The 24,252-nt window shown below is 37.3% G+C and overlaps 1 protein-coding gene across 2 annotated transcripts in view; it reads left to right on the top strand.

Annotated features, from left to right (window-relative positions):
* The first annotated feature begins 5,818 nt into the window (after positions 1-5,818).
* csrp2 (cysteine and glycine-rich protein 2) overlaps positions 5,819-24,252 on the top strand; it is a 53,458-nt gene continuing 35,024 nt past the window's right edge. Inside the window, exon 1 of one of the 2 annotated variants that reach the window (XM_028818172.2) lies at positions 5,819-5,951. The gene's annotated coding sequence lies outside the window, so the exon portion shown is untranslated. Of the gene's footprint in view, positions 5,952-6,223; positions 6,243-24,252 lie in introns of those variants that run through there. The other variant, XM_051919622.1, reaches the window with a different exon arrangement.

Raw genomic sequence — 24,252 nt, forward strand, 5'->3', positions numbered from 1 at the left:
AATGATGCAGAGCTGCTCATTTCCCCTGTAGAACTTTTCTAAATCTCATTATGAAAGATGCTATATAAAGCAAACGTCCATTACTAGTGACGCATTGTTAGTTTTAGAGATGAACTGAGGTGTCTGTGTGTTAGGACACTGGGGGTCAATGGGGTGGGAAACATTAAAGGCAGAGAGAAAGAGGCCAACCTGCCAGGTATTGCAGTGTACTGTCAGAATTGAATATTCTGATCTGAAGTCATATTAGCAATAGCAACAGGTCTTGGAATGAGCACTGAGACAGGTGACAAAGACACAAACTGGGTTAGCAGTTCTGCTCCTTTTTTCATAGGTGTTTTTATTGTGTTGTTAAATATCAGGCTCACCAAACTCTGAAACCAGAAATAATCCTCTCTAATTGTTAGGCCATGGTGCAGCAACAAAGAGGAGTAATTGTGAGTTGATGTCACCTGTCACTCTTCTTATGCCACTCCCACCCATCGTCTCTCTGTCTGTCCATTGTACTGCCAGAGTTCAGCCCTGGCCCAGTCTTTCTCTAGTCTTATAGTGTACTACCACTATTTGAATTCATTTTAACTGACCTGATGCATTGTCTTCACTTTGGCCAATCTATCCAGTCCAGCCAGGCCTTTCTCATTACCACCTTTTGATCTGTCCTCCAGTACATGTATTCTTGGTCACTCCATTTCACCTCCTTACTCCTAACTGAATAACTCCCCTCTTCAGATAACAGCAACAATGTTTTAGTGATGTATAGCCCCTGAAAAAATCCTTCTAGAAAATGAATGTAATCCTAGTGCAGTGTCATCTGTAACATTTGTAGTAGAGATCAGGAGATCTGCTTTCTCGCTTAAGTGCCAGGAGTTTTCCTATTGTTGCTCCACTAGATTTAGATCTGCCCATGGGTTTATGGTCCAGATAAGAATATGAAGCATTGAGGAATGGAAATCTGAACAATTTTTAGCCAGTGACTTCAACTTAGCACCTGCAGCATAGGTGTTATTAGTCTACCTGCTGCTGTACTACCATTTCTTGTACTTTGTTTTATCTTATTATGACTGTGGAAGAGTGTGCTATGTTGGGATCTTCCTGCCGCAAACAAAATTCCTTCTATGATAATAAAGTTTTAGGAGATACCTTGTGCCCCCCACTTGCTTGTCACTTGTTATGTAGTAACTTGTCCAGAAGATGGAGCTAGAACCCAAAGATACAGTGTTAAGGCCCCAAGTTTAAGAAAAATTATAACTTCAATAAAATAATTGTGAATTAAAGAACAGATATACAGGAACCATCAAAAGAGGAACAATACATCACAAAAAACACCTGCTGTTAAATTCCAAGCAAGCAACAGGAGTGACATTACAAAAGAGGAATCATGAACTGAGAATAAAAGAGATGTCCAAAATGAGTCAGAGGAGAAGAGGGGTGGTATTATTTTGAGAAATCTTCACAGAAACTCATTTGATCATTACACTTGGCATTGGGTTAAATCTGGCATTAGAAAAAATAAAGTAGTGGTAATCCGGGAGAAAGGGAAATGATCTAAAAACATTTATTTTAATCATTACATCTCATTCAAGTGCCAAGGTCACAGCAGGTGTAGGGGTGCTGTTTGGGGCCAGAACCAATCCCATAGCATCAAAACCCTCCCTAGGTGGAATGCCAGACTATAGCACACATAAGCAGGGACAGTTTAGAGAAATCTGTCCAAGCTAAAGTGTACTATTATGATTCAAAGTGTAGATACCCCTTCCATTTTCTCTGTTGTTACATGTGTTAACTAACCTTTACAACAGGGGATGTTGATCCAAATCAGGGTAACTGGGGAGGTCTGAAAATTGGAACAGCCCTGGATGGGGTGTCAAACCACTGCAGGACACTCTCACACTTGGTCTGTGACAGTCTAGTGTTGCCAGTTAACTCTATCCTGCACATCACTGGAGTGTTAGTAGTCATATTGTCATTCATATAGAGAAATTCTTACTTGCATTGCCAGCCAACATGCAACATGTTGCAACTTGATGCTGTGATGAACAAGAATATATTACGATACTAATAATAAACTATATGTGTGATGTTTAAAGCAGGATGCATAAAGTGTTTCACAATTAGGTCATGCTGCTCACTAAAGGCCGATTGATGTCTAGACACTGAGACTCTGCAGCCCCACCCAATTAGTCTCATGAAGAACTTCTGCAAAGGAGCCTTTTTCCCCAAAGGGACCCAGATCTGCTTCTACATAGCTGTCATAACTGACGGGGCTGAAAAAAGTCTCCATGGTTTCCTCACAAATCATTTGTTAGCAAATGGAAGGTAATTAGATAATTGTTTGTTGATTTGAAAAATATTAATTAGATTTAAAAAAATACTTCCCTGATTTCTGTCCAAACAGTACAACTCAACATGCAGTATCATTACAATCAAAATATTATAACAGTTTATTAAAATACAGAGCTTCATTTTATGTAATAGTAAACACACATGTCAGCTTACCTGATGTACTGTTTACCACTTGCTTACCTATAGTATAAGATTCTGAAACCCTGTGGAGAAAACCATTAGAGTATACTGTAGTTAGAGGATCATTATTGACCTCACTTGAAGATTCATCTCTTGAATTTGACGACTTCTAGTTTACTTCTCATAAACCAAAGGAAGTGATTTCTTATATTACCTTAAAACTTGGGGTTGGTGGCAGGATTGGTACCCCAGCCACTGTAAAAAAAGCATCACAGTGGGGTGATGATGTGTCACCCACCGCACCAGGGTCCCAATACAGGTGGTTCGGCATGCAGTGGTTGCAGCAATGTGCTCTAATCAGCACATGCTCCCAACCTTCTCCTCCTCCTCCTGAATTGAAAAAAATGAAACTCTCTGTCTCTCTCTGAGGAACGATTCACAGTATTTTTCTTAGGGATTTGGTGGAAATGTGGAAACCCTGGAGGAACTCTAACCAAACTCTTTACAGATCTTCATTTAACTGAAGATATGAACAAGTGGTCAGCACACCTCTTCATAATATTCATACCAAACATTGCTATTTTGATTTGATATACTTCATTAAACCCTGAGGGAAAATTATCTCTGCGCATGACCTTTAAGGGTCAGAACGCAGGGTCACCCATTGTACAGCACATCTTGAGCAATTCTTAGGTTAAGCCTCTTCCTCAAGGGCCCAATGTAGTAGATCACAGTCTGGCAGTACTGTAGTAGGATTTAATGATCCAGTCTTCTCCTGTATTACATTTAAGCATTCCATTTGGAAGTATGTTTGAATTAAAATAAGCACAAGAAATGCTACCACTACATAGTATCCAAGACAGAATAGTCTCACAAAACATTCATTTTCTTACTCTATTACACACATCTTCACCTTACATATTTAATTTCAACTCCATATGCCTCTCTCGGGAATGTGACCACTCCTGCAGTGTTTTTATTGGGAATAAAATAAAGGGAATACAGGAAGAGTTTAAAATTAGTGCTACGGATATGATGCATTTGTCTGTTTCCTCCCATGTCCTGAAGACACGAGTCTGTACAGTGAACTGTGATCTCAATCTGAGCCTATTGTACGCAGCCATGAAGATTCAGGATCTTCAGTGCATTCTTGTGGTCAGTTTATTTAATAAGCTTGGCACTTATATAAATAGCCTGCTCATATAAATTTGTATTTCAGATTATTACTATTTTTATCACTGTTTTACAGTGCTCTCTTTTCGTTTTGGTTTTGCATTGTTTGCTTTGTTTTTATTGTTGTGCTGTATGAGAAAGCATTTCTTGGTCTCTGCTGGGGGAAAACCTGAGAAACTTCTTCTTTTGTTTTACTTGGCTTCTAGAGAGTAAAAACTCCTGGTTACATGCTTAAATTAGTTTATTGTATCAAAACGGTATTAAAAAGTTAGCAATGCATTGCATACAGTTCTTACACACCTAGAGAATAAGGACTGCTATGCCCAGTTGCTGTTTATTGATTATAGCTCGGTTTTAACACTGTGATACCAGCTAAGCTCACCAACAAGTTCTCCACTCTAGGTATGCCACTTACTCTCTGACACTGGGTCCTGGACAATATAACAATCAAACCCCAGTCAGTCAGGCTGGGGAACAACATTTCCAAAACAATAATCATAAATACAAGAACCCCACAAGGATGTGTTTTGAATCCCATGCAGTACAAGTGCTTTAACCATGAGTGTGTTGCTTCTCAGTAACTAATTTTCAGATGATACTACCGTCAATGGACTGATTTCTGGGGGTGACAAGTCACTGTACAGGAGGGAGGTGGCTGGCCTTGTGAAGTGGTGTCAGGACAGTAATCTCTTTCTTAACATCAGCAAAATGAAAGAGATGACTATTGACACACTGAGGAAGAGAGGTCAGCACCCACCACTGTACATGGGAGAGACTGAGGTGGAGAGAGTGGCCACATTTAAATTTCTTGGCATTAATATATTTGAGGATCTCAGGCGGACCTACCATGTCACAAACCTGTCAGGGAAAGCCCAGCAGCATTTAAGTTTTCTGAGAAGTCTGAGGAAGTTTGGCATGACAAGCACTACCCTCAGCAACTTCTACAGATGTACAATTGAGAGTATACTCACCTACTCCATCACAGTCTTGTTTGGAAGCAGTACAGCATGGGACCATAAGGCTCTACAGCAGGTGGTAAAATAAGTGCAAAATATCATCCGAATAGCACTCCCTGCACTGGAGGACTTCCATAACACCAACGTTTTCAGGAGGGCCCATAACATTAAAGGACACAACCCACCACAACATGAACTGTTCATACTACTACGGTCAGGGAGATGCTATTAAGTGCATAGCAGCTAGAACATCAAGCCTAAATGACAATTTTCTCCCTTATGCCATCAGGCTTGTAAACAGAGCCCAACATCCACTGCCCCTCCCCTTCAACAGTGCACTGCTTGTGTCTGGAGAATGGAAAGCCATCTTGAGATATACCTGCAGAGCTTACATTGAATCACTTATTTATTTGCACGTGCATTCTTTCTTTTGTTTGTTTTTTCATTTCTTTTTCAACTATTTTAATTTATTGTTTTGTATCCTTGTCTGTTGTGTATTCTTGTCTATTTCTGGAGAACCTGAAGAATAAGATTTTCATTGTATTGAGCACATATGACAAAGTTGAAGTATATGTGAAGATTGAACTACATTACTAGACTATTGCTTAATGATTCAATTGCTTTGGGAATTCTCTTGTTTTTTTCACTATATTACATAAGCACAGCAAATCAACAGGCGAAAACAACAGCCTTAGGAATTCGACTACTTCAATACCTAAGGCTCTATGCTTAATTATATTGATCAAATACTTTAACTCGTGTTGACTTTCGTCCCAAATAGGGTCTTCCTCTTCTCAAGACTTTACTTACACTATTTGTAGAGAAAAGCCAAGCAAAATGACACCTTTTATTGGCTAACTAAAAAGATTATAATATGCAAGCTTTCGAGGCAACTCAGGCCCCTACTTCAAGCAAGATCTAGCTTGCATATTGTAATCTTTTTAGTTAGCCAATAAAAGGTGTCATTTTGCTTGGCTTTTCTGTACATTCATAATGGCTAACACGGTACAATACCCTAGTACTACTTACACTATTTGAACATTCTGCACAACATCACACTATTCTGCAGTAGCCCGTGTCAGAGCCACGCCCTTATCTGAGTATTAACTACTAGTTTACACATGGTGGGCGGGTACTCCTCCGATATTCTTTCAGGTGATTAGTGCATAAAAATGATTGACAGGTGAACAGCTCCCGTCTAAATTCAGTTTGCCCTACCGGCGTGGATGGTATAAATTTAGAACCACGCCCAGAACGCGCACACTGCAATCTAGGAGAAGTTAGTCTGCCAGTGTATTAATACAGCCGCAATTTTCTTTGCTGCTGTTCACAAAGCTGTTCTGCTGTGGAAGAAGATATTCTGTGAGTGTTTTTCGTATTCTTAGTATTTTTATTTTTAAAATGTGCAACACTTTTATCTCGAAACCGCGACTTTTGGTTCATATTCGTGAATTTGTATATGGCAATGCTTGTTTGCATCAAGTTTATTGCATTAAATCTAGGCTTATAGTCTTCTGTGCACATTTGAAAATGCCAAACATTGAATTAATATGCATAGTCGTTTTAAAGGTGTACACAGTTAAGCAGGGAGCTTCCGCTTCCCCTTCCTTGTTGCCCTTTTTGATTTCCCGGGCTTGCAGGTGACGCCGCAGCGTAAGTACCTAAACCGAGCGACATCTCGGCTTGCCGTGAAGGCGGTACGCCAAGGTTATTCAGCCTAATTGAGATCACAGCGGACTTGAAGCGTATATGAACCGTGGGGTCCCGGGGGGCCGCAGCGGCTTATTTTTTCGTTAAGTACAAGTTAATTCTTCATGATAATTAAGGGGGTTGCATTTGCTATCTTTTGAAAGTTTACTAAATGTTGTATAAATGCAGGTTGAGTTTGCAGAGTAGTATTTACAGAATACGATTTAACCCTATCATGATGCAGAATTTTGCACTGATTTTCTTGAACCGCTAACCATGAAAGCTAGTAATGCAAAAATAAACTGCTGTTCCGCTTTTCAATCCTTGTGCTCATTCCCCATAGTTTTGTCATTTAGGATAACATATTTTGAGTTTAATTAAAATGCGAGGTGCGGCATCACAGGCGAAGGGGACAGTGTCTCAATCCTGGCTCAGCCATGTTTGTGTTTATTTTTAGTTTTTCTACCCGTTTTTACCTGTGCTTTTATTTTGTAACCCCCGCAACCTTCAAAAAGTAATAGGTTATCATAATGATGACTCAGGTCTTTTTAGTGACTTTCAGCTGGTGAGTGAAAGTTCAGTAAACAGGGTGGATGAATGCATGAACTGTGAGAACAGGTCTGCTTTCAAAATTTTACTTCTTGTCTGATTTTTCATAATTCATAGATCATTGTACATCTTGGCAAAGAGTGCTATTCTGGTAGCTGGTAACTGTTCTCACTCCTAGGAGCAAGTGTTTGATTCTAATGCCAGTCGTAAATACGTTTTTAAGTATGATCTTTGTTTGTTTCTCAACTTCCTACAACCAGACATTAGGTGGTCTAGTTACACTTTAACACTGTTGGTATAATATGCACAGATTTGAAAGGAGAGATTAAATACAGAATAACTAGCAAAATATGTAAAATATGCATTAACAAATGAAATGAAATATATACAACAAAATCTTGAAATATGTTTGCTTTATGCATGTATTAGATTGCTAATAGCCCTATAGTAAACACAATGTTTTCCTAATTCATCCTCCATCTGCTCTAGGGCTTGCACAATTATACTTCAGCCCTTTATGTTTCACTTTTTCACAGGTTGCCATTTTTTTTGGTTCTGCATTGTACCATTTTCCCTCAACTAGTAATATTTGTCACAGTTTTTAATACCTGTTTATTTTTATCAATAAACATTTGTTCACATAAAAAGCCATTTTACTATGATGTGCCAGACTTGAAACAAGCCACAGAGAGAGTGTGAGATGGAGTGAGTTGGGATGAGAGGGTGACTGTCTTGGTACTGTAGTCTTCTATCAAACAATTACAGACCAGCAAACTTCCTGAAGTGTGTTTTTTATTAAAAAAAAAAAATGCAAAAGGAGATAGACTGGGTCTGTGCTAACCTCCTTATAACAGTGTTTCTCATCCAGTGGGTTGCTGTCGTTGGGTGCACAAGTGAGTCGTGTGTTGGTCATCTAAGTTATCATCAGCCATGCACAATTTTTATCTCCATTTGTAACTGGATGTTTTTTTGAACAGGGCCTCACCCTCACACCTACATTCAAGCTTGTCTCACCAAGAGGACCCTCCTGCTTTTACTATTGTGCTCATTCATCCAAATTGGACCTGCCCTCACCCCCTGACCTGCTCTAACATTTGTGCTCATTTACTAAGAGGAACCCCACTCTTACATTCAGGTTCATTTCATCAGTGGAGAGTATCTCTTACATTCACACTCATCCCTGCCCTTGTAGATTGTCTAACTTGTAAAGATAAAATTGGGTTGTGAGATTTTAAAGGTTGAGAAATACTGCTTTTTAGTACATTACTTTGCCTTAGGAGAGCTACCCTTCAAAGGTCTTTAAGGGCTCAGGTGTGCAGGATGCCCAGGGGTTGCAAGGGAAATCCTGGAAGGCAGACAAAACCTTCTGAAGTCTTTAGGTTTTTAATCTTAGATTTGGGAGGAGAGTCAGGGCAGAGGCTCACTAGCAGGAGGAAGAAACATCTGGAATGAGAGAGATGTGACTTAAGAGGGAAAGTACTTTACCATGGTGCTTAAAGGAAAGGGGTGGTATTTTTCAAGTCAATGGTATTTCTTTACAGTCATGAGATTTTTATATATATATATATATATATATATATATATATATATATAAATAATCTTTTTGCCTCATAAAATTGTGTTCTAAAGTGAAGCATCCAACTTAATTTAAGAACAAGTGCCTGTGCATCCATCTGGTTGCTGTGTCTCTTGAATATTATATCAAATGGTATGTAACAGAAACATACAGTAGCAACCTGATTGACACACTGCACTTTCAGCCTGTCTTAGATGGGTTGCACAAGTGTGTTTTATGAATTTTTTTTTTTTTTTTTAAAGTTGTCTCTTCTTGCACATTACAGTAAGTCTTGAGGTATCCTGGTCCAAACATGAAAAAAAATGCTTAAACTTAAAATACATCCATTTTTTTAAGGCAATAGTGTGATCTGATAGTGATCTGCATTTTAAGATTGCATGAATATTATAAAACTGCGTGTCTGTCTCTTTAGAATGAAATTAAAAAAACTAAACAAATGTTTGAGATTTGGCCACTGTAAAAGTAAACCAACTCTGCATCTCATCTTTGAGAAATTCTTGCTTTTCACGATAGCCTTTCACCCCCAAGCAGCATGGTTTCCACTAGCTTGTGTTGTGAAAGCTGCACACATTAATTTCATTTTAAGAACCTACTACTTTCAGGTATTTCTTTCAGGATTTAGACAAATAAGCCATCATTTTAAATCTGCAATATTTCCAGTATCTTTAGCATTACTACTGAACCATGTTTATATGAGCCAGAATTATACAGATGAGATCCAACAGATCAAAGATGAAAGAACAAACAGGAGAGCAAAATCTAGAACTAGAAAGTATGGCGATGGAACAGAAAATTTGCGATGTGAACTTCTGGCTACTCAGAGTACCTCAGTTGCAGTATAATAGGATATACTGCTTCCATCGCTGGAAAACCTAGACTTGTCGAGACATGAGCCTACTTTGTTATGTGAGGCTGCGATGTGTTATTGATGAATACTAATTTTTCGGCTATCGCCAATCACTGAGTTTTACAGACCTTTTTCCACTTTGCAAAATTAAACTGGAAGAAATGATGAAAACCTGAAATTCCAATTTGGCAGCTTTCATTAATGTTAGTTTGCTTATTGATCTTATTTTTTTTTTCATTGTGACATGCTTAACACCAAGTTTCGTGTGTTTGAGATCAGACTGATTGTATAGAAGGTATTGTTGGTTTTTTTTCTCCTCCTCTCCTTCGGCTGTAAGTACTTGTTCATGGAGAAATAAGCACTATAGATTTGCAGGTCCATTTTCATTAGGTCTTCCATTCAAGTCCTTGTGTCCAACCTAAGCTTTATGGTAACCACAATACCTTCAAGTTCTGGGTTGTAAAGAAGTCAATGAAAACTGGAATTGTTTTGTTTTGTAAATTTATGTTCACATGAATGTGCATATTTTCAAACCGTTTTCCTAAAATACAAAGTTGCTCTTAGTAGTTTCAGACATGTAATTGATTTTGTGTTTATTAACTTCCTTATTTATATGTAAACTTCCGCCATGACAAAATGAGCAAACGGGAAATATCTTCTTACCTCAAGGAAAATAGTACCAAGAGTCAGTACTGTAATATCATTTTTCTAGTTTCCTTTAATTATCACAAGGATGTCTTATAAATGTGAAGGCACATTTTCCTAAATCAAAACTTTTGTTTCAAAGTGAATGTATTTTGTAAATTTAAGCCCTTTTCATGTTTGGACTTGGGTTATCTTAAGCCTTATTATAATGTGCAAAGCAAAGTATTTTTAAAATTTTATACTAAAAAAAATGCTTTACTTTAGAACACAATTGTATGTGGCAAATTTAATGTATACCATGATGATAAGGGAATGACGTTGACAGAAAAATACTGAACTTTTAAGTCAAGTGAGCTAAAAATACACAGTGATTCAGTCTGGTAAGGGAAAGGCCCAGTGGATCAACCTGGTTTCCTCTTCTGCTTTATGAATTTACAGTATGTAAATAGGAAGATGTATAGATGGCTGGGTATGCAGTTTGTGTGTGTGTGTGTTCAAGATATGTATAGTTTTTTTTCTTCAGAATTAAAATCTTACTTTTTAAAGGGCAATTTACTGAGTGGTGTGGAACTAAACAAATTATGCCTAAAGTTTGTGTAATATTCTCTCTAGTTGCTGTGTAACATGGGTGCATTTTGAAAAGCTGCTGTCTGTTTACATAATCTTTCCTGTGAATTGTCTGAGATCTAATTGTAGCTTCCTTTTCGTCCGGATAGACCCCGCTTTGTGTCATGAATGGAAAAACGAGTAACATTTCTTTATTCTGCAGTACTGCTCTTAAGGAAATCTGAATCATCAATGACCTTTCAGCAATCCTTTTCAGTATGGCGGAAACAAGTGTCAGTTTTGAAATACAAACAACTTGAAATTCTTTTGCTTTTTTCACAATTAATTCCCTCTGCATTACGGGTTTTTTGCCATTGTTATATTACACAACACAATATTAAATAGCTGCTATTATGCTTATATAATAAAGGAGCTGCAAACAGTTGAAGAGCAGTCAGTACAATACTCATTCGTTAAAATGTTTTATATGATTGAAAACCTTTTGTTCACACCAATACTACCAGATCTACTAAATATAACACATATTTGGACCTTACAGATTTCTGTCCAAAAAACTGGATTTTACAGTACAGAACCAAAACCTTTTATGATTCACAACCCTGGAATTGCTTTTCTTTAGTTCACTAGTCTGTTAGCTATCATTGTACCAAGTATGATGAATATTCCATAGCACTGCAAAGTTGTACTGTTTGGCAGTGCCCCTCTTTTTGAAAGTATTTAGTCCCTTGCACGTAAAGTCTTTGAAAATAAGTGCTGTGGTTACTGTATATACACACAAATAAACATTATATGTCACTCTGAGGCAACAACTAAACAATTTGTAATTAATTACTTATAATTACATACTTAACCAAATCTTCACTTTTAAAATTTTTTCATGTCAGTCCTTGAAACAATTTGTATTTACTAGTAGACACATGAACGTTACATTTTGTACAGTTGATTGATGTTTTTGTTAACCCGTAAAGCTTTAGTGTGAGTTTTTTAGTTCTGTTGTAGCTTTTTTCCTGCAGTTCACTTCTGGAATAAATGAAGTACATACATTTTCCTCCCAGCTTCTTCTGATGGGTTATGTAGTGGGGACAATGCCTTTGCTGGCAGCCTTGGGCACAGGGCAGGAAACACCCTTGGACCATGGCTGAAAAGACTGTTCCACTCCCGCAGTGTGCTCCTGACCCATCGACACAAGCATTGCGATTCAGTGACATTGAAGGGGATCCTCATGTGAAACTTTTAAGAGGCGTGGGTACAGCGTAAGAGTTCTTAACATGCTTTTTTTTAAAAAAAAAAAAACTGCAGGTACTCCAAGTTGATATTGAAAGAGCATTGCTTAGAAGACTAACATATGGAGAACAAACAACATCCAGGTATGGTAACTGAATGACACTTACACTGTAAAAATTCACTCCATGACACTTCAGAGTTCTGCTATGAGCAATACTCACAAATCAATCTTAGCATAGAGTCCTTCAAGTTGAGCTGTTACAGGTAATTTTGTCTGTCTATCTATCTATCTATCTATCTATCTATCTATCTATCTATCTATCTATCTATCTATCTATCTATCTATCTATCTATCACTCACATAGTCGTGCCGTGTAATATGAATGACCAATCATGGAGAACTGTACATCATTGGAATGCTGTGAATCCAATCTGATAACCTATCCAAATGGTAATGATCCTTTCGAAGTATGTGACTTGATGTAGTTGGGATTTTTGATTAAAACATACTCACCCAGTTCTGATGTGCTACTTGCCTCTGCATATACTTGTTCAATTTGCATATTTTAATGGTAGTGCAGACATCATGAAAAAATATTTACAAGACACATATGGGCATGTAAAAAAATACATTTATTGCTTTTGTTTGACTTGTGGATTTATTACAACATATACAGACAATTTTGAAATATGCTATTGTGCATACATGTTTACAATACTTGTACATTCTAGGGGTTTTACTTTTCTGTCCATTCTTCTCCTAAAGTTGCTCATTTCCTCCTGCAGCTGTTAGGAGAAGGTGGCTCTCCAGGACTGAGTTACATAAGCCTATTTATATTAAAAAAAAGGGCTATAAAAGATACCAGTTTATTGTGACAATTCTGTACTGTCCCTCACTGCACTTGCACCTTTTGGTTCATGGCTGATTCTGGAAATTAAATGGGAATTTTAAGCATGAATGAGTTTTCTACATCTTTTGGTAGAGACCGTTAACCAAGCTTTATGTATTTAAATGGGATTCTTACATGCTTTCCACATGGGTTTCTTCCTGTCTTAAGTGTTTGGGCTGATTTCAGGTTAATGTGTTTTTTCAGAGCTAAAAAAATGGAAAATTCTTGAATGGCCAAGCCAGTCACCAGATTTAAATCCCATTGTGCATGCCTTCTGTATGCTGGAGGGAAAAATTAAGGGCACAATCCACTAAAACAAGTAGGAGCTGAAGATGGCTGAATTAGAGGTTTGGCAGAAGATCCTCAGCAACTGGTGATGTCTATGAATCACAGACTTCAAGCAATTATTGCATGCAAGGGATATACAACAAAGTACTAAATATGAATGCTTTAATACTTCTGCCATTAACAATAGTAATAACACTAATTTTATTTATATAGTGCATTTCCCATGCTCAGTGGTGCTTGCCATTGCTAAGTGCCAAACATTATGGTACCCTGAAATGAGGGGGACCATGTAGAAAGTGTCATTTCTATATTGTGTGACCAAAATATATGTGAATAATCTTAAATTCTGCAATGTGCACTTAAAATCAAACCATTCAGATGTGGTTAAATTTAACTGTGAAGCAGAAGAGTAAATCAATGAAAAATGTCTTTGTCCCAAACATTATGGAGGGCACTAGATGTCTACTGTCCACTGCTGTGCTGATGCTTCGTGTGATACGTTTTAAAATTATGACCATCATGCAGCCAGATTTTTTTTTTTTTGGTAATTTTTTTTTTTCTGTTGCTTGTACATTAGAGGGTAGAGTGTCAGTGCCTGAACTCTACTATTGACACCACCCATTATATTAGTTGTAGGCTACTGCAGTGCAAGGCTTAGTGACTTCCAAATTTCCCAGAAGTTCTTCTTTGCACTTACAGCTTTTCTTGTCCCTTTTTTGTCTAAAGTTGATTTGAGCACTGCTCTTAAAACCACACTTGCTTTTTGTATCATTCTTTGGTGTACACTTCCTTTTATCATAAACCCTTACTTACTGTTGCTTAGGAGCATTAAAGGTCTAAAAGCCATTGTATTTTTGCTTGAAGAAAGAGCTTGCCATTTTCAGTATTTGTTTTTAAATCCATTTTTTACATAATCTTCTTTCGGTTGCTCCCGTTAGGCTGATGTCTGTCTGAGAGAATGGGGACTAGTTTATGGGGTCCTTAACTAAGTATGGCTAATATATTTTTAAGTCATGTTTAAAAAAAGTTTTTAAAAGGTAGTTTTCGGGATTGTCTTCACTTTGGGGGAGCACATAATTTCTAACTTTGAATTAGTCCCGAATTTAACATGGCACAATATTGGCAAGTTTTATAGTTGTTACATTCTATGTTCAGAAAAAAATCTGTTATTTACAATTGATGGATGATTAATGTATAGTTGTTAATCTCGTTTACCTGTAGGTTTTTGCTCTGAAAAGACGGATCCATCTACTTGTTTGTAATGTTTGTGGTTCTGGCTGAAAAAGGCCCCATTTTTGTTAGAGAACAGCTTTGACTTTATGTTAATAGTATAGTGGTCAAAAAAATTCCCTGGTAATGAGCTTATGTGGAACATTTTAAAATTTCCAATATTCTTAAGTGGAGGTTATCTAGTTGTTACTTTGTTGTTCCATGAGTTATCAGCATGAAGATAAGTACTTTTTAGAAAATTCCAGTGATTTATATACACTATAAATTCCTAAAATGGGTATGAAGAAATTGCCTTTCATGATAGAGATATTGCATCTGATCTTTATATCGTAAAGCGGTTGGTATAATTTTCCTTTTGTTTGGTTTCCAATACAAAGTAAAGTGAATTAGTTGTTTTCTGCTTTGTAAATACTTATCTAAGGGGAGCTTCAAACAGAAGAATTGATAGGTCACTGTTTTTTTTTTTTTTTTTTGTTGTTTTTTTTTTAAAAGTCCTAAATTTCTGTAACATTTTATTTTAACTTGAGAAACGGTATCAAAAGCAAATAGAATTTATAGTGCAGGTACAAAGCAAATTGAAATATTTCCATTATCTAGTTCAGATATTTTGATTCAAGATGTACATGTGCCAAGTTGAACAAATGAATTTAACTCCAGAATGTGATATTATATACTTTGATCTACTGTGTACCTAAATTAAACACTCTGGCTTTGAATGAGATTTAAATATTTTGATTTCAATAGTGATTGTACTGTCATTTTTGACTTTCAGTAAATATTTTAATGAGCTTCTTGTCTCTTCCCCAAACACATCAATATTTTTGTGACTTTAATTGTGGTGCTATGCATATCCCAGGCTATAAAATAAAAGTTCCTCATTTGTTGTTCATTTGCATTTCTTTAATTGCCACCTTCTCCCTTTCAAGTCTTGCACATTTTATTTTCTGTTTTAACCTGTTAGCATAATCGGGCAGAGTATTGCAAAGCAAAAACAACACAGTACATGACTCAGAACTAGATAGGTTAAAAAGGGGCTGGTGGATGGATACATAGTTGGTAATGAAAAACAGATTTTTAATGTTCTCTGTGGTGTTGAGCCGCTTATTATATTTGAGCTAGAAGAGTTAACACCACTGAAATCTGCTGTGCTCCAAAAAAAAATTGGTTTGATTGCCAGCATTCGTACTCGCATGTCAGTGAAATGTTTCATATTACTAATTTATTATATGATCACATTTGATTTTCCACAGTGTCTCGAAGTGTGACTCTACTATGATTAACCCCAGAAACGTAATGTAAACTAAGCCCTTAAGACCACTGTACAGTATCTGTATCTGAAAGAAAAGGAAAGGATAAGTGAAGGGTGATTGCATTAAAATAGGTGTTATGGTTCTTTGTTTGCTGTGTTTTGAGTGAAGGCTTAGATTTAGATTTTGTATAAGGCAATGTTTTAAGGAGGTGAAAATATACTCTAGGTAGATTAGAAAAAAATGCTCAATGCAGACTGAAACTTCCAGGTTTATAGTTCTCCTTTCATACTAAATTTCATCATTCCTGGTAGAGAATTTAACCTCAGTGGTTCCCTTTTAACTTTCAAATACCTTACTTTGAGAGGAGTTGTTTCTTTTTGCAGGGAAATTGACAGATAACACTAGTTTAGATGTGAAGTGTTCAGAATGTCAAACCTTAAAGTAGGTACCTTTATGATTCTGGATTTTATCTAGACATTTTTCAAAAGGTTAAATTTTGCATATTTTCTTCTGTTTTCAATATTCTGTGCCATAGATAACTAAATATTATGAGTGATTATACATGTCTTTGGAAAAATATTTTTCCACTCACCCCTTTATCATATAGACTCACATTTTGATGCATGATTTTGGTTGAGTCATGCTGGTTGCTTCATGGAGCACATTTCAAAGCTTTTTACTGTAGTGTCTCTTCAGCTTATTGTAATGGAGCAGTATTTTCAAATTCTTTATTGCAGTTTCTCTAGCTGTGTCGGATATTTGGGGAACAACAATTTCATAATATCCCTTGGCAGGTTATGAGTCCCTCATGAGTATCTTATTCATTTTAAGAATCTGTAGTATGCCTCTAGACAGATGCTTTGTATTAGTGCTGGGCAGTATGACCAAAATTCTATATCACTGTATTTTTCAAGATTGTACCGGTTTCACGGTATTCGACGGTATTTTTTTCCCATGCATGAGTTAATCACATTTTCCACTGCAATTACTGCAGTAGACTGGCTAAGAATAACCTATTCCACTGTCATGGGAATTGTACATTGTACAAAAAAACATTTTAATGTGCACACAAGTATTAATACAGGTTTGCATGGCTCCATAAAGTGATAGTTTTCAAAGGGGGGGGGCACTAATGAAGAGAAGGAATCACACTGCATGACAGTTGCTGTCAAAATATAGAACCTTTTTATTGAACAAATTTTGCAAACCGCTTAAACTAAAACTTTGACAACAAATTAAGCAGTTCGTGCTGCAAAGGCTCCGTCAGCAACGCCAGTGAAGGGTGAGCCGTGGAGACGGAAGGTGGTGTGCTGCGATCGGGCGAGGAGAGAGGCCGCATTTTAACGGATATATTTATTATGGATTTTATCCCCACATTTCACTGGCTTTATGGATTTGCTATTTATTTGGGTACTGTATTTTTCTGAACACTGTCCAACGGACACTTTTGGTTTTACTTTGACTGTTTTTAACAAAAGTACTTGAGCACTTTAATAATAATAATAATTCATTACATTTATATAGCGCTATATATTAAATACTGCAAGCCAAGTTGTACTTGTTTTATTATCCAGTAGTATAGAAACCGTATACATACATTTGAACATAATGCTCCACATTCGACCTTTTAAAACCAAAGTATCTACAGATAACAGATACAGCACTTTTTTTCGTCAAAAGTTCTTCTGTGTTCTCATGTTCAACTTTATCGTCTGCTACAGCTTCAGTTTCAGAATGTTCCCTGTCCATTTTCACCGCTCAATACCTCCACTAACACATGTACTCTGTTGGATGCGTATTTTGCGGTGCACCAGTGAAAAAGGTCCCCCTTAAACAGTTTCCCGCTGCGCCACGTTCCGAATGTTGTTTAGGTTATTTAAACTGGTGTTCCGATATAAGAAAAATCCATATCATTACAAAAATAAAAAACAGTTTTTGGTATGAACCGGTATACCGCCCAGCACTACTTTGTATCACTGGCATACTGAAATATAAAAATGTTTGGAGAGGTGCTTTGTATTAAGCTTCATTCATGCTTGTGGCAATCTAAGTAATATTTTTACACTTTGCTGCTGCAAAGCATCCCTATAATGTGATGACCACACTACCATACTTAGATTGTTATGGTTTAAACTGATCGTTTGCCTTGCATCTGTCAAGCTCTTGGCTGAGAATATCTTAATTTGGTTTCATCAGACCAATAAGCTTTTGAAATCATATGTGCAGTATTTTGAAAGTGACAATTTTCAAATACTTTGACCCCAAGGATGATGATGGTTTTTTTTTTTTTTTTTTTTTTTTTTTTTAAAAGCTGAGGTTGCATTCTTGTCTTTCTCCCACATGAGCACTGCTTATGGAATTACTTGGTGTGTGTGTGTTTTGTTCATCCACTGACAATGGTGATTGGTCTTGGAATGATTTCTATTACAGCCTTTGTCTGGCAACAGTCTTTAGAGAGAGAGAGCCCAGTTTAGGCAGTGTGGCAGTTTTGCACTTCTATATCTGATCAATGGGCTGTTCAGAGGTCTAAATGATGTTTAATGCCTTTTGATACAGATTTGTACACTTCACTCCCAAGACTTCAAATTGTTTAATATTAACCCTTGTGTCATGGAATGTTCTTTTGGTTTTTATTTTCATGCTTCCTTTTGAAATCTGACAACTGAACATGAAATGTTTTGTAAAGCTTGTAGATCATTAATGAAATGGTCTAAATTTTATACTTAATGCCTATATATGAGATTAAGCTCATAAAAGCAAAATACATTTTGTACACAGCACTGTATGTGTAAATTGAGAATGAAGTATGTGCTTATGTATATACTTTAAGGTCTGTGTGTATGTTTCACTTATAATTCCAAAAAAAAAAACTAATGCACTGACATTGATATATCATGCAGCTGCAAAAGATTAGAAATAGAAGTTTAACCAGCTTGTCATGGGGGGGGGGGGGGGGTTAGTAAACTGTCCAGCTGCTTAGACATCATACTGTTCCAGAAGTTCTGGCAGACGTTTTGGATTAAGTCCCAAGTCTGTTTCGGCCTGGATGACCACTCAAAGCTTGCTCTGAGCGTTCTGTCTGCCCTTATGGTACTGAGTATTGAATGCCACTTAATTATAAATTGAACAGGCCAAGACTTGATTGCACCTTATCAATTTGAATCGGGGCCCCAATCTACTACTGCCAGATTTACAAAGCAAAGCTATGATATCTGCACAGTACAAGTAAAAAGTTGTACACATGCCAGTTTGGAAGTTGCTACTGAAAAATACAATGGGGAAAATAAGTACTGAATGTGTCAACGTTTTCAGTATATATATTTCTAATGGGGCGATTAGCATGAAATTTTCACCAGATGTCAGTAACAACCCAAGTAATCCACACATACAAAGAAAGCACACTAAATAAGTCCATAATTTATTTGTAATAAAGTGGAATGACGCAAGGAATAAGTCTTGAACACGCTTACTGAAATTTATTTAATACTTCGTAAAAAAAGCCTTTGTTGGTAATGACAGCTTCAAGATGCCTCCTGTATGGAGAAACTAGTCACATCCATTGCTCCGGTGTGATTTTAGGCCCAGTTTTCCACACAAACTGTCTTCAAATCTTGAAGATTCTGCGGGCCTCTTCTATTAACTCTAATCTTCAGTTCTTTCATAGATTTGCAATTGGATTCAAGTCAGGTGATTGAGCCATTCTAGCAGCTTTATTTTCTTTCTTTGAAACCAAGAGTTTTCTTGGCTGTGTTTTGTGTGTTGCTGATGTGTGCACCCTTGTTTTGATCTTCAGCATCCTGGTAGATGGCAGCAGATTCTTATCAGGAATATCCCAGTACATTTCTCCATTCATCTTTCCTTCAATTGTCTGCCTGTACCATATGCTGAAAAACAGCATGTTGGTATGGTGTTTTTGGGGTGGTTTGCAGTGCCATTTCTCCTCTAAACATGGTGTGCAATAACATCCAAATGGTTCAATTTTTTTCTCATCTGACCAGACTATATTCTCCCAGTATTTCATTGGCTTGTCCGAATGTTTTCCAGCAAACTATAAATCAGCCTCAACATGCTTTTCCTTCAGCAGTAGAGTCTTGCACGTTGAGCATATATATATATATATATATATATATATATATATATATATATATATATATATATATGTATAATATAATTTTTTTTTTTTTGTTGTTGAAACAACTGTACCTGCTAATTCCAGGTCCTTTTGAAGCTCTCTGCGAGTGGTTCTTGGCTCTTGGACAACTCTTCTGATTATTCTTTTGACTCCTCTGTCAGAAATCTTGCGATGAGCGCCTGGTTGTGTCCGGTTTATGGTGAAATGATGTTTTTTTCACTACCGGATTATGGCTCCAACGGTGCTCACTGGAACATCAGAAATTTAGAAATGCGTCTGTAACCAATTCCATCAGTATGTTTTACAACAATAAGGTTGTGAAGGTCTTGAGACAGCTCTTTGCTTTTACCCATCATCAGATGCTTCTTTGCAACACCTTGGTAATGAGAAACCATTTTTATAGGCCGTCAATTAGAACTAAACCAGCCGATATTAATTTGCACTAAAAGGGGGCAGGATTGCTTTCTAAATACTGACAGATTTCAGCTGGTTTCTTGGCTTTCCATGCCTTTCTTGCATCTCCTTTTCTTTGTGTTCAATATTTTTTCCTGTATCATTCCACTTTATTACACAACTTAATCGATGGATTTATTTGTTTTGATTTCTTTGTATGTGTTGATTACTTGGGTTGTTACCCAACATCTAGTTAAAATTTCATGTCAATAGCCCCATTAATATATTTACTGTGAGAATTGTTATTGTGTTCAATACTTTTTTTCCCCTGCTGTACGTAGGTTCACTTGTTAGTACTTCAAAATGTCTGGAATCCTTAACATTGTCTTGTGGTGTTTCCAGTCCAAAAATATCTCTCTATATAAATAATGCACTGTTACAACTGATTTATGCTACGAAGACATTTTGCCTCTCAAGCTTAATTGTCATCTTTTATTCTTTGCAATATGATAAGCTGTACAGCTCTTTGGGATTGCGTGTGGTTTGTTTTTCTTTCTCTGACATTGACAGATTCCAAGAATTGTTACTTGGATAGTGTCAAACTTTTATTAAAAAAAAAAAATAAATAAATAAATAAATAAATATATATATATATACTGTATATATTTTTAACATAATGTGTGGGCAGTCACAGATACATGGAATGGCAATTATGAACATTATTTCCTTAACTAAGTTTCTCTATTTGCTGCAGTCGTTTTATCAGTGGCATCAGTGAGTTAAGTAATTACTCTACCTATTTTTAAGTAGAAGTGTCATAATGATATTATTGTAACTATATGTGAATGAAACTTTTACTGTCTGCGTGCATTATACAGACTAAGCAGAATTGTCCGCTTTTGACATGTTCAGTAATATTTATGAAGAGGTCTGCAAATGTTCAAGCTGGAATCGCCACTATACATTCCACAGAAGTTTGTAATTCTCATAAGTAATGGGATTACTTTGTTCATTTTTTGAGCTCATTTAATCTACTTATAGAGTAATGGAATGCTGCTGCTAATCCCAATAGCATTCAGTTCAATGTAGGAACCAGATCTGGCTAGGGTTGCAGTCCATCACTTGGCAGAACCTTGCATGTATCCACACTTGTAGGGGACCAATTTTGTGTTGCCAATTAATGTTGTACACACACTTCCAAGTCACAAAAGCACAAATATATTCAATAGTCTTCTTTCTTTCCTCCTTCTGTTTGTTCTGTCTCAGTCCACCTTCCTCCAGCGAGTGTTGCCTTCCTTCCTCCCAGCTGTGACTCACCTGAGGCGGCTGGGCGGCCTCCTTTTTATTTCAAACCTGGGAGTACATTAGGTATTAGGGCACAGCCCAAAGGAAGAACTTCCAGATCAGCTGAAAGTCCCAAAAAGTACGGATAATGAATCCCACCCTAGATGTCTCCCATGGGACTCCGTAGGAATGACTCACGGCACTAAACTCCCATCCTGCCCTGCTGAGTTCCACATGGTTACCGCAGTCCTTTAGGCTGTAAATATATAAATTTAGGATATTTCCCCCACTGCTCCCTTATCTTGTCCTCCTGTCCGGGTAAGGATCCCATTCTCATCCAGGCCAATCAGGTCAGGTTGGGGAGCTTGCACTGGTATCGTGTGTTGCCATATCCATCACATGATGAAACGGCTTGGGATCCTGGTTGGCCACCCCCCAGGCAGACACGCAACCTAGTCACACCCTCTGGAAAAGGCCATCTGTCTGCTTCAGCCAGGTGTTGCGTGGGTGTACCCTTGGCCTGATCCAGCCACTTAGGTCCTCAAAAATAGGATCACTCTCAGGGAATTGCGCCACATGGCTGTAGTGCCATAAGTGACGGTTCCTCACAATGCAGGTAATGTGTCTCATATGGGACTCTGTGAGCAATTGCTTGTGCAACACAAAGTTAAACCAGCAGTAACCAAGGATTCTCCAAAGAGAAATGGTATAGAGTCCAGTCTTTGTCTCGTCCATTTCTCACAACCATGTAGCAAAACAAAAAGCACCAGGACTCTAAAGACTTTGTCCTTCATCCTTTTGCAAAGATATCGGGAGTGCCACACACCCCTTGAATGACCTCATGACCCCCAATGCTCTCCCTATCTGTGTACTGACCTCTTAGGAAGGGCCACCAGAGACATGAATGTCACTGCTGAGGTAAGTAAACCTCTTAACACAGTAGTTGACACTGTCTCCACAGACAGGCACACTGCTGATGGCTGTGTCCAAGAGGTCATTAAAGGCCTGGATCTTGGGTTTTTATCCAGGACACTTTGACTCCTTGATCAGTCTTTCAAGAACTCTGATCAGAGCCTCCATTGACTCTGCAAACATCACAGCATTGTCGGCAAAGTCAAGATTAGTGAATCTTTCTTCACCATCAGATGACCCCATGACTCTGCCCAACACCCAGTCCATACAAGCATTGAACAGGGTAGGAGCAAGAACACACCCCTGACAAACATCCGAATCAACTGGGGGGAAAAAAAAAATGCAGAGGTTCTGCCTCCACTCAGCAAAGCACTCAAAGTACTAGTGTACTGGCTGGCCATGGCATGTAGCAAATTCGTGGGGGGGTGGGGTGAGGTGGGGGTTCCTGCAAAGTCTCAAGATGTCCCACGGGGTAGCTTCATCAACTGAGTCAAACACTTTATGTAAAATGCTAGTTAACCCTGCTTGGAACTTAATAAAGAAAAGAAAATAGAGTACCTGTAGGAAAGCAAAGTGCCAACATGACACAATGACTTTTCAAGCATTTTGAGCTCGCTCTCTTGGAACTGTGAGGCAGTGACACTCGTTACTCTTTCATTAAAATGAGACTTGATACAAATTGCATTTATATGTGGATGTTCAGTAGCCATACAGGATTTCATTTCTTGGTGCACATAGTAACGTACAGTACCTACTGATACCTTTCTGTCCAAATGCATCTGGAAATGATGTATTTTGGCACTGCTTTTATAAAGACTTGGTAGTAAATCCAGTTGATTCCTTCGCACAGTACATGTATGGACCAACATTGCCTCGGAACACTAGAAACCATATGGTTGTGAAGGAAAACGTCTTCTGCTGAACTCCTATTTTGTTTTATGTGCTGCCAACAATTTGGTTGAACTCCTTAATCCCTGAAGAAAAGTGCACAAAGTCAGATGTTAATGCAGATGAGCAGTTTAATGAGGCTGTCTATGTTGGAAAACAAAATGACCCCTGACTTATTTGAGGAATGCAAACAAGCTGAAGATATGCATTGTGTTTCTGTTTTCCTGTGAGGCTTGCAGTATTGGTTCATAAGAGTGACTCCTCGGTTACTGGCAGGAATTCATTACTTTAAACCATAATGCTTTGCAAGAATGAAATGAAGCCATTTATTCTAATGAACATATGCATTCTCTGTACATAAATAAGACAAGTTAATAAATTATATCACAGACATGCTGTATAACTTTAATACTGTATATAAATTAAACTAATAAATTGTAAAAATGCATTAGCAAGAAAGGCATTTTGCTGTTTAAACTACTATATACAAGACCTTAAGTTTGGAATGCAGATCATTGTTAAATGTACAGTACCAACAATAAAGCTTTAAGTGTTTTATTTGATATGTATAAAAGTAGTTTCAAAAATGTGCATAGTAGAAATCTTGACTGTAAGTCACCTGTTTGTAATTCAATACAAATTGTTTCCCACAGTACATTCAAGTGTTATCTGCTTAAATTACAAAGCCTCTTTCTGTGTTTGATGGCTGTAAGATACATTTGAGGAGCCTGGGAAACTCGACATTGCAAATCCTTTTAAAAAAAGTCCATCAGGCTGGAGACTTTTGCAAGAAGCCATAGGAGTAGGCATTGGGGTGCAATGCATTATATTAAACTAAACATACATTGTAATACTATTACACTACACTTCAGAACCCTCCGTCTAGGAGCATCTTGCTGCACCAAAGTCAATGAAGTGCAAGGTGTAAAAAAAAAAAAAAAAAAAAAAAATCTTTTGCCCATTTAGTTTGTCACTAGAAGATGGCTGCATTATCAATTATAGGGTATTCTGCTCAGAATCTGTAATCTTCTAGTGGAGTATTGTGTGCTTTTCACATTGCCATACAACCAAAAAAAAAAAGACATAACCGCTCCAGAAGATGTGTGTTCCTACTCTGACAGGATAAGGTAATGAGACCTCTTTAGCCTTCCTCATTGAAGAGTATGAGGGGTTACTAATCTTTGTCTTCAGATTTCATTGATAAAGCAGATCTACCAACATTTTCCTTAGAGAATCACTTTTTTCTGAGATAGTGGTGCTAAATCAGAGAAATTTTGTTTTCAAGATAAAATCCAGGTA

Source organism: Erpetoichthys calabaricus, chromosome 1 (genome assembly GCF_900747795.2).
Source record: "Erpetoichthys calabaricus chromosome 1, fErpCal1.3, whole genome shotgun sequence".
NCBI lineage: Eukaryota > Metazoa > Chordata > Cladistia > Polypteriformes > Polypteridae > Erpetoichthys > Erpetoichthys calabaricus.